This window comes from Mustela putorius, unplaced genomic scaffold, assembly GCF_011764305.1.
Source record: "Mustela putorius furo isolate JIRA1106 unplaced genomic scaffold, ASM1176430v1.1 tig00000179_pilon_pilon_pilon, whole genome shotgun sequence".
Lineage (NCBI taxonomy): Eukaryota > Metazoa > Chordata > Mammalia > Carnivora > Mustelidae > Mustela > Mustela putorius.
The window spans coordinates 482,059-493,447 of record NW_025421305.1 but is presented as its reverse complement, the minus strand read 5'-3'; the positions used below and the strand labels follow the sequence as shown (position 1 = coordinate 493,447).

Genomic DNA, 11,389 nt, shown 5'->3' with positions numbered 1-11,389 from the left:
CTGAAAACCAGAAGCAAACAGAAGCTGCCTTAGGGAATATTAAAAATTTACAAAAAACAACAGAGACACTGACAGGTATTGGCAACACTCCATCCAGCCAGGGCAGAAGTAGCAGGTACAGAATAATGCATTTGAAGTCTTAAAAACTTGAAATGGCGCTTTGAGCTAGTGGAGCTACTGTTTGCAAAACCAAGGAAGGTAATAAAGACTGCATCAAGCCTAGAGTCATAGGACTTGGGTGAATGTCTCTGGAAAGGGACTACCTCATGAGGAGCGTATTTTTAATTTTCTTAAAATTATCTAGGGAATGTTCCTGATTCTACTAGAGTTGTCAATCTAAAGCCCCCCCCCCACCTCCCTGCCACCACTTTCCTACTGATCATATCAGATTCATTAAAATGCTTTTATTGTAAGGTGAAACACTCCATTTTATGCACTAATAAGAGTAACACATGCTAATTAAACAATGAAACAGTGTTTTACTTTCAAAGTTAAAATGGTATTTACTACAGAAAGATTCCTTTTAGACTTATTTGATCATAGACTGTTAAAAAAATCACTCTTGTACATACCTAAAACTGAAAATTAGAGTTAATGAAAATAAGAATTGCTATAACTTCTTCATATTTGGAGGCTAACTCTTTTGTACCACTTTTTAACTTAGCAAAATCCTCCATATTTTTGCACATATTATAGCTTATTCCATTAAGAACATTATAGTATTTCTTAAAAACTTGGAGGTTTTTTTCCAAGTTACTAACTTACAACTTTTGAGGCTGATGTTTTTCTCTTTAACTAATTTATAGTTTTATCTTCACTGAATCATGCATTACTGGATGTTAAAAAGCTTCTGTTCAAAATCAGTATCAAATTTCTGACAAACATATTTTCTATCTTAATGATAGTTTCACATGATTAATAGATATATCAGTCAAACCAGCCCCTGAATGTTTTGAAATGTTTTTCATTGATTTTGAAGACTTTTATAGTTTGTTATGCCTTTAGCTATATTGCTTGGCATATGGTAGCAACTGTATAGTATTCTTCTGAATGTATGATAATATATGTTACTATGACCAAGTTTGCATATGCATGCAAAGATGATGGCAACTTGTAATGGCTTTCACATGGTTTGCACAATTATAAACTTCACTGGTTTCAGTGATGTTAAAATGTGAAAAACTTCATCTTGCAATTAATACAATTAATACAATTACTTCTGCTGTTCTGGCTTCCTTTGCATAGGAAAATTTCCACATGAAACAGTATATTTATTCCTTTATAATGATAATATTGCCTTATTTGCCAAGCATGTATTGGCTAGCTTATGTTACAAAAATATATAACAGAGCAGAATGTGCTAACTTTTCTAGCTTTCCTTATAGCGAAGGAAATTGCCACATGGTATTTCTATCCAATGAGATGTAAATGGAGTTTTGCTAGGGTTTTCTGGGAAAGTTTTTGTAGTCCAAAGTGATATATGAACTTGGTACAACACTTACTCCACTTTGAATATGGCCATGTTGTCTGGAGCTGCAGTGGTATTTTGCAGTCAACTGTAGGATAACACATACATGAGTGAGGGCCAGTATAATATGATGGAACAGAGCAATAATACACTGGATTAAGGGTAGTTTTAGTGAACAGAGAAGTAACTCCAGCAACTGCCCATCTCTTGATTTTCATATAAGAAAAAGCAACTCTTATTTGTTTAAGCCTCTATTAATTGGAATATCTGTTATCTGCAGCTACACATTTTGCTAACACATCTTGCTATTTCACATAATCAAATGACTAGGTTTCTGCCTTGCTTTCCACTCTAAAATATAATTATGGGCTGTGCCCTTTTTCTCCTTCTTCCTGGGATCTGTTCTTCCTAAAATACTATTATTGATCCTCTTTTTTAGGAGGTTTTCCCATACCAGCTTGCTATTCTTAGACACTCCAGGTCTTACCTGCCCTACTTATCCAAATCCTAAACAGTCATTGACTTCCAACTCAGTTCTCTATCACATTGATCTATTCATCTGATTAGAAGCGTTGGGATTAACCATTTCCAAAGTAGTTCTATGTCTGTTAACTTCGTTGCATATTGTTTACTTACTTACAAGGAATGATCTCTGGTGAAATTTATTTCAACTGACCAACACCAATATGTGCAGTCCTTTTAACCTTCTCTGGGATACTGAGTGATCAAAATGTACCCAAACAAGATTTTAGTGGAGAGTCTGAGATGCAATATGGAAAAGAATCCTTTAGGTATTTTAAAAACTTTAATTTCCCTACAAACTTTTAAAGACCAGAAGCAAAATTTAAAAATAATACTAAGTTTGGGAGACTACCTGAATTTGCCAGTGTGAAAAAGCTTTGGGTTGCTAGAGTATCTGAAAAATGCATATATATTTAAGGTGTTAAGAGTCTTGGTCTTTAAAAGATTGTAGACAAATTAAAGTTTTTTAAAAAATTAAATAAGAAAATAAGGAATTTTGATTTTCTTAGGAAACTGGGATAGATAGTGCAACATAATTTCTATGAAATTAAATTTATTTGAATATATTATTATCTTAATAATGTTGGGCAATAATTTATTAACTTTTTTTCTTTATAAAGAGAGAAAAAGAATCTTCAGTTTAAGAGAGACAATCCAGGTAGAAGTCTGCTTTTCAAGGTAGCTTTATCCCGGAAGAGATCCTTTTAGCCTTTGAAGCAAATCCTGTGTGACAATGTTGGATTATACTAAGAGAATAACCAAAGGGGGATCGTATTGAGAAGTAAATACAAAGATCCTCCCACCCAAATTTACTGTCAGAATTTACTGACATTTGATTGAAAGAGAGTTGAATTTTTAGAAATAAGTGCCCTCATTTTCTAGGGCCCTATATCCTTTCCTTATTTAGTTATCCAGCAAAGCAACTTTGCAATGGTGGAAGTAGAATAGTCTTATTAATGTCTTAATATCAGAGATATATTGATCTACTTTATTGCATAATGAAAATGTATTTTGTCAACAGTCATCTTCTTGACAATGTAAATTAGGTATCTTTCTGTGTGTGTGTGTGTGTGTGTGTGTGTGTGTGTGTGTGTGTGTTTAGTATATAAGTTTGGTCCTTCAAGCTGATGGCTTGATGTTTTAGTATCTGACTTAATAATAGCTGACTTACTAATTTAGGGGAATTGAATATTCATGGTACATTTCTTACAAAGTTTATTCATAATAAATGTGGGCCCAAGATATTCTTGCCATATGGGTCATTTCTCATGAATGCTATTTGAACTAAAAGAAAAATGGTCTACTTTTTACATTTATCATTACAACATAATAATGTTAAATAAAAAAGCTATGGTTTATACCTAAGGAAATTATACTTAAATAGCAAACTGGAAAATCATAAGGAAATATTTTAAACTAGGTTTAAGAACTTATTTCCACTCTTCATTTTAATTTGCCCCTCAATATTAGTTTGCTAGAATTTGATTATACATGTAATTGAAAAATGAAATTTTATTAATATAAAGTTAAATTGAAAAGGAGTCTTAACAATTCTGTAAATGACTTCACAAAGTGTACATTATATTGTACCCCAATTATTACATTTTCTGGGAAGAGCTCTAGTAGAACAGAAATAGATTGTAGTCTGGCTTTACCACTTCTCTACCAAAGGGGACTAGCAGACTAGATATCTTGTCTCTTGTTTATGTAATGATCAGAAAAGTAAATGAGTGTAAATTATTTAGAAACCTCCATCCTTTTTCTTAAAAAAGCAGGAGTTCTATAGAATTCATTGAGAGGTTGTAGATCAATGATCACGGTCAGTGATGAATAGAAGTGTAGAGACAGTGCTCCTACTTGTTTTGTACTCTTTATATACAAAAGATAACGCATTGGTCTATATTTGTGACTGCGTGACTGCCAACTTGCTTACTCATCTTTACAAATCTTTAAATTTTCCCCTATATTTTATGGATATTTTAAGTTTTCTCTTCCTGGTTGTTTAGTGTAATGCTCTCTATTTTTAAACACTTGAAAAATCACACCAGACTTTAAAAATGGTATAAAATTTTCTTAATCGTGATCTGATTAGTAAGTACAAATGCTTATAAATTCTCAGAGTTAATTCCACAGAAAGTTTCTATGGATGAGCTTAAACTACAAGTTATCCCATATTTAAAAAGGAAAATCTGTGTCTCCAAATTTCAGCCTACAAAAAGCCTTACATTTTGGACTAATGAGTCTCAAACTTCCTTTGTATAGCCCTTATAAGAATTTTGAAAAACCATATGTTCACAAACATAGGTTGTCTTTTAAGATGTAACTTTCATGGAGCAAGATCCTGGAGGAGTAGGAGACCTAGATTTTTTCTGGTCATAGGAATTCAGCTAGGTAGTTATCAAATCATTCTGAACTCCTACAAACAAATAAAAACCACAATGAGATACCACCTCTCACCAGTCTGAATGGCTAAAATTAACAAGTCAGGAAATGATAGATGTTAGCAAGGATGTAGAGAAAGGGGAACCCTCCTGCACTGTTGGTGGGAATGCAAGCTGGTGCAGCCACTCTGGAAAACAGTATGGATGTTCCTCAAAAAGTCGAAACTGGAGCTACCTTATGACCCAGCAATCGCACTACTGGATATTTACCCTAGAGATACAAATGTAGTGATCTGAAGGGCATGCACACCTGAATGTTTATAGCAGCAATGTCCACAATAGCCAAACTATGAAAAGAGCCTAAATGTCTATCAACAGATGAATGGATAAAGATGATGTGGTACATACACACACACACACACACACACAGGAATATAAAGCACCTATCAAAAAAGTGAAATCTTGCCATTTTCAATGATGTGGATGGAACTAGAAGGTATTATACTAAGAGAAATAAGTCAATCAGAGAAAGGCAATTACTATATGATATCACAGATATGTGGAATTTGAGAGAAAAGGATCACAGATATGTGGAATTCGAGAAAAAAAAGTGGATCAGAGGGGAAGAGAGGAAAAAATGAAACATGATGAAACCAAGGAGGGAGACAAACCATAAGAGACTCTTAATCTCGCAAAACAAACTCAGGGTTGCTAGTGTGGAGGGGGTTGGGAGGAATGGGGTGGCTGGGTGATGGACATTGGGGAGGGTATGTGCTTGGTGAGTGATGTAATTGTGTTAGACTGGTGAATCACAGACGTGTACCCGAAACAAATAATACAATATATGTTAAAAAAACAAAAAGATGTAACTATCACTATCAAAGCAATGTATGTATTTAATGCAAACCTTATGAAAATACCACCAGCATTTTTCACAGAACTAGAACAAACAATCCTAAAATTTGTATGTAATCACAAAAGACCCCAAATAGCCAAAGTAGTCTTACAAAAGAAAAGCGAAGTGGGTCTGGAAACCCTGACTCCCAGATCAAGAGCCGCATGCTCTATCCACTGAGCTGGCCAGACGTACAAAAGTTTGATATCCAGGATCTATAAAGAACTCCTCAAACTCAACACACACAAATCAGATAATCATATCAAAAAATGGGCAGAAGATTTGAACAGACACTTCTCCAATGAAGACATACAAATGGCTATCAGACACATCAAAAAATGTTCATCATCACTAGCCATCAGGGACATTCAAATTAAAACCACATTGAGATATCACCTTACACCAGTTAGAATGGCCAAAATTAGCAAGACAGGAAACAACATGTGTTGGAGGGGATGTGGAGAAAGGGGAACTCTCTTATACTGTTGGTGGGAATGCAAGTTGGTGCAGCCACTTTGGAGAACAGCGTGGAGATTCCTCAAGAAATTAAAAATAGAAATTCCCTATAACCCTGCAATTGCACTACTGGGTATTTACCCCAAAGATACAGATGTCATGAAAAGAAGGGCCATCTGTACCCCAATGTTTATAGCAGCAATGGCCATGGTCGCCAAACTGTGGAAAGAACCAAGATGCCCTTCAACGGACGAATGGATAAGGAAGATGTGGTCCATATACACTATGGAGTATTATGCCTCCATCAGAAAGGATGAATACCCAACTTTTGTAGCAACATGGGTGGGATTGGGAGAGATTATGCTGAGTGAAATAAGTCAAGCAGAGAGAGTCAAGTATCATATGGTTTCACTTATTTGTGGAGCATAACAAATAGCATGGAGGACAAGGGGAGTTAGAGAGGAGAAGGGAGTTGGAGGAAATTGGAAGGGAAGGTGAATGATGAGAGACTATGGACTCTGAGAAACAATCTGAGGGGTTTGAAGCGGCGGGGGGGTGGGTGGGTGGGAGGTTGGGGGTATCAGGTGGTGGGTATTAGAGAGGGCACAGATTGCATGGAGCACGGGGTGTGGTGCAAAAACAAGGAATACTGTTACTTAAAATAAAAAAAAATTTTTAAAATGGAGAGAAAAAAAGCAAAGCTAGAGGCATCACAATTCCTGACTTCAAGTTATATTACAAAGCTGTAGTAATTAAAACAGTATAGCACTGGCACAAAAATAGACATATAGATCAATAGAACAGAATAGAAAATAAAAAAATACACCCACAATTATATGGTTAACTAATCTTTGACAAAGCAGGGAAGAATATCCAATGGGCAATAGATAATCTCCTCAACAAATTGTGTTGGGAAAACCAGAGAGCAACACACAAAAGAATGAAACTGGACTGCTTTCTTACACCATACATAAAAATAAATTCAAAATGGACTAAAGACCTAAATATGAGATGTAAAATCATAACAATCCTAGAAGAGAACACAGATATTTATTTTTCTGACACTGGCTGTAGTAACTTTTTTCTAGATAGTTTCTGAGGCAAGGGAAACAAAAGCAAAAATAAACTATTGGGACTACATCAAAATAAAAAGCCTCTGCACAGTGAAAGAAAAGAGGAACCAGCATAATACATTTTAGGCTGATCAAGTATTTGAAAAAAATATACAAGAACCATTTGCTTGGGGTACCTGGCTGGCTAGTAGGTAGAGCATGGGACTCTTGATCTCTGGGTCATTAGTTTGAGCCCCAAGTTGGATGTAGAATTTACTTTAAAAAAAAAAAAAAAAAAAGCTTGAGTCCGGAATTGTGATGCCACCAACGTTGGCTTTCTTTTTCAATATCCCTTTGGCTATTCGAGGTCTTTTCTGGTTCCATATAAATTTTAGAATTATTTGTTCCATTTCTTTGAAAAAGATGGATGGTACTTTGATAGGAATTGCATTAAAGGTGTAGATTGCTTTAGGTAGCATAGACATTTTCACAATATTTATTCTTCCAATCCAGGAGCACGGAACATTTTTCCATTTCTTTGTGTCTTCCTCAATTTCTTTCATGAGTACTTTATAGTTTTCTGAGTATAGATTCCGTGTCTCTTTGGTTAGGTTTATTCCTAGGTATCTTATGGTTTTGGGTGCAATTGTAAATGGGATGGACTCCTTAATTTCTCTTTCTTCTGTCTTGTTGTAGAGAAATGCAACTGATTTCTGTGCATTGATTTTATATCCTGACACTTTACTGAATTCCTGTATAAGTTCTAGCAGTTTTGGAGTGGAGTCTTTTGGGTTTTCCACATATAGTATCATATCATCTGCGAAGAGTGATAATTTGACTTCTTCTCTGCCGATTTGGATGCCTTTAATTTCCTTTTGTTGTCTGATTGCTGAGGCTAGGACCTCTAGTACTATGTTGAACAGCAGTGGTGATAATGGACATCCCTGCCGTGTTCCTGACCTTAGCGGAAAAGCTTTTAGTTTTTCTCCATTGAGAATGATATTTGCGGTGGGTTTTTCATAGATGGCTTTGATGATATTGAGGTATGTGCCCTCTATCCCTACACTTTGAAGAGTTTTGATCAGGAAGGGATGCTGTACTTTGTCAAATGCTTTTTCAGCATCTATTGAGAGTATCATATGGTTCTTGTTCTTTCTTTTATTGATGTGTTGTATCACATTGACTGATTTGCGGATGTTGAACCAACCTTGCAGCCCTGGAATAAATCCCACTTGGTCGTGGTGAATAATCTTTTTAATGTACTGTTGAATCCTATTGTCTAGTATTTTGTTGAGAATTTTCACATCTGTGTTCATCAAGGATATTGGTCTATAGCTCTCTTTTTTGGTGGGATCCTTGTCTGGTTTTGGGATGAAGGTGATTTCATCAAGATCAAAAGCTTTTGCACAGCAAAGGAAACAGTTAACAAAATCAAAAGACAACTGACAGAATGGGAGAAGATATTTGCAAACGACATATCAGATAAAGGACTAGTGTCCAGAATCTATAAAGAACTCAGCAAACTCAACACCCAAAGAACAAATAATCCAATCAAGAAATGGGCAGAGGACATCAACAGACATTTCTGCAAAGAAGACATCCAGATGGCCAACAGACACATGAAAAAGTGCTCCATATCACTCGGCATCAGGGAAATACAAATCAAAACCACAATGAGATATCACCTCACACCAGTCAGAATGGCTAAAATCAACAAGTCAGGAAATGACAGATGCTGGCGAGGATGCGGAGAAAGGGGAACCTTCCTACACTGTTGGTTGGAATGCAAGCTGGTGCAGCCACTCTGGAAAACAGCATGGAGGTTCCTCAAAATGTTGAAAATAGAACTGCCCTATGACCCAGCAATTGTACTATTGGGTATTTACCCTAAAGATACAAACGTAGTGATCCAAAGGGGCACGTGCACCCGAATGTTTATAGCAGCAATGTCCACAATAGCCAAACTATGGAAAGAACCTAGATGTCCATCAACAGATGAATGGATCAAGAAGATGTGGTATATATACACAATGGAATACTATGCAGCCATCAAAAGAAATAAAATCTTGCCATTTGCAACAACATGGATGGAACTAGAGCATATCATGCTTAGCGAAATAGGTCAAGCAGAGAAAGACAACTATCATATGATCTCCCTGATATGAGGAAGTGGTGATGCAACATGGGGGCCCAAGTGGGTAGGAGAAGAATAAATGAAACAAGATGGGATTGGGAGGGAGACAAACCATAAGTGACTCTTAATCTCACAAAACAAACTGAGGGTTGCTGGGGGGAGGGAGTTTGGGAGAAGGGGGTGGGATTATGGACATTGGGGAGGGTATGTGATTTGGTGAGTGCTGTGAAGTGTGTAAGCCTGGTGATTCACAGACCTGTACCCCTGGGGATAAAAATATATGTTTATAAAAAATAAAAAATTAAAAAAAAAAAGATAGCTCTTTCATGGCATCTCTGAGATAATAGGCTGCTTTAGGATGAAGCCAAACATCTCTTTTCCAACTACTACCCGCAAGAAACTCATTGATGTGGTCGATGAACACTAACTTGTACCTTTCATGCAAAGCCTATGGCCACAGAAGTTGCTGCTGATGTTATGGGTGAAGAATGGAAGGGTTATACAGTCTGAATCAGTGGTGACAATGACAAACTAGGCTTCCCCATAAAGCAGGGAGTCTTGATTCATGGCTGTGTCCACCTGTTGTTGAGTAAGGGGCATTCCTGCTACAGATCAAGGAGGACTGGAGAAAGAAAACAAAAATCTGTTGGGGTTGCATTGTGAATGCCGATCTCAGTGCTCTCAACTAGGTCATTGTAAAAAAAAAAAAAAAAAAGAAGGCTCTTCCTGGACTCATTGATACTACTGTACCTCATTGCCTGGGACCCAAAAGAGCTAGCATAATCTACAAACTTTTCAATCTCTTTGAAAAAGCTTATATCCACCAGTATGTTGAGAGAAAGCCCCTAAACAAAGCAGGTAAGAAACCTAGAACCAAAGTGCCCAAGATTCAGTGTCTTGTTCCTCCAACACAAGCATCAGCATATTGCTCTAAAGAGACAGCATACTAAGACAAAGAAGAAGTTGCAGAATATGCTAAACTTTTGGCCAAAAGAATGAAGGAGACCAAAGAAAGATATCAGGAATAGAATGTCAAGAGACAGAGGCTGTCCTTTCTGAGAGCTTCTACCTCTAAGTCTGAGTCCAGTCAAAAGAGATTTTTCCAAGAGTAATAAATAAGATCAGACATAAAAATATATATGTACTTAAATTGTGTTATAAATATAATATTTATATTACATATAATTTTAATAATTATATATATGACAGTTGAAACTCTGGAAATGGATTTTTTAATTTTTTTAATTTTTTATTAACATATAATGTATCATTAGCCCCAGGGGTACAGGTCTGTGAATTGCCAGGTTTATACACTTCACAGCACTCAACACAGCACATACCCTCCCCAGTGTCCATAACCCAACCACCCTCTCCCTCTCCCACTCCCCCAGCAACTCTCTGTTGGTTTCTGAGATTAACAGTCTCTTTAAGTGTCTCCTTCCTGATCCCATCTTGTTTCATTTTTTCTTTCCCTACCCCTCAACCCCCCCGACATTGCCTCTTAGATTCTTCATATCTGGAAGATCCTATGATAATTGTCTTTCTCTTATTGACCTATTTTGCTCAGCATAATACCCTCTAGTTCCATCCATGTTGTTACAAAAGGCAAGATTTCATTTCTATTGATGGCTGTATAGTATTCCATTGCGTATATATACCACATCTTCTTTACCCATTCATCTGTTGATGGACATCTAGGTTCTTTCCATAGTTTGGCTATTGTGGACTTTGCTGCTATAAACATTTGGGTGCACGTGCCCCATAACTTTTCAGTATTACATGGCCCTTCAAAATTCTTTCAATATGGGCTGAATATACCCATTTGTTTATCACTACTTTGGAAACCCTCTCAAACCCTCTTTATGAATATATTTAAGAGCAGGTTTCCTAGTCAGCTCTAATACAAAAGAAGCAAGTAAATTTCCTCATGTCATCCAAGACTATTGGTTTAAGCATGGAAGGGTAGTGGTGGGGAAGGAAGGGAATATGGATAATTGGGAAGACCTCATTTGTCTGGTTTGGTTTAAAGACTTTTAGGTTTAACTTTATTATGAGAAAGGTGTAAACCATCTAGGTTAATTAAAATTCTTTGTTTTGAAATTCTAACTCTAATAAGCAGTTATAATTAATAAAAGACCACTTTCCTTTCCTTTTTGAATGCTTCTTGTAAATGTTTTCTCTAGTGCTTCATGGAAAAAGGTGGCAGTGAACCAAGGCAGAATTTGAATTTTCTTTTGTCTGTTGGCTTTAAGCATGTCAAATTGTACAATGGATGACACACTTTTAACTGGTGGGAGATACTTAGGAACTCCAAAGTATTACTAAGAAATTTAATACTGCCATACTTTTTTGTTCAACCTACACTGAGTCTGATTTGTGTTTTCTCATTTAGTATGAAGTTACAGGTTTTTTTTATAGATTCCTTTATCAGATTAGTGAATTTCCCTTCTACTAATAGCTTGCTAAAAGTTTTTCTAAAAT

The 11,389-nt window shown here is 36.2% G+C and overlaps 1 pseudogene; it reads left to right on the top strand.

Annotated features, from left to right (window-relative positions):
• The first annotated feature begins 9,266 nt into the window (after positions 1-9,266).
• LOC123391117 lies at positions 9,267-10,020 on the top strand (annotated as a pseudogene).
• Positions 10,021-11,389: the final 1,369 nt, after the last annotated feature.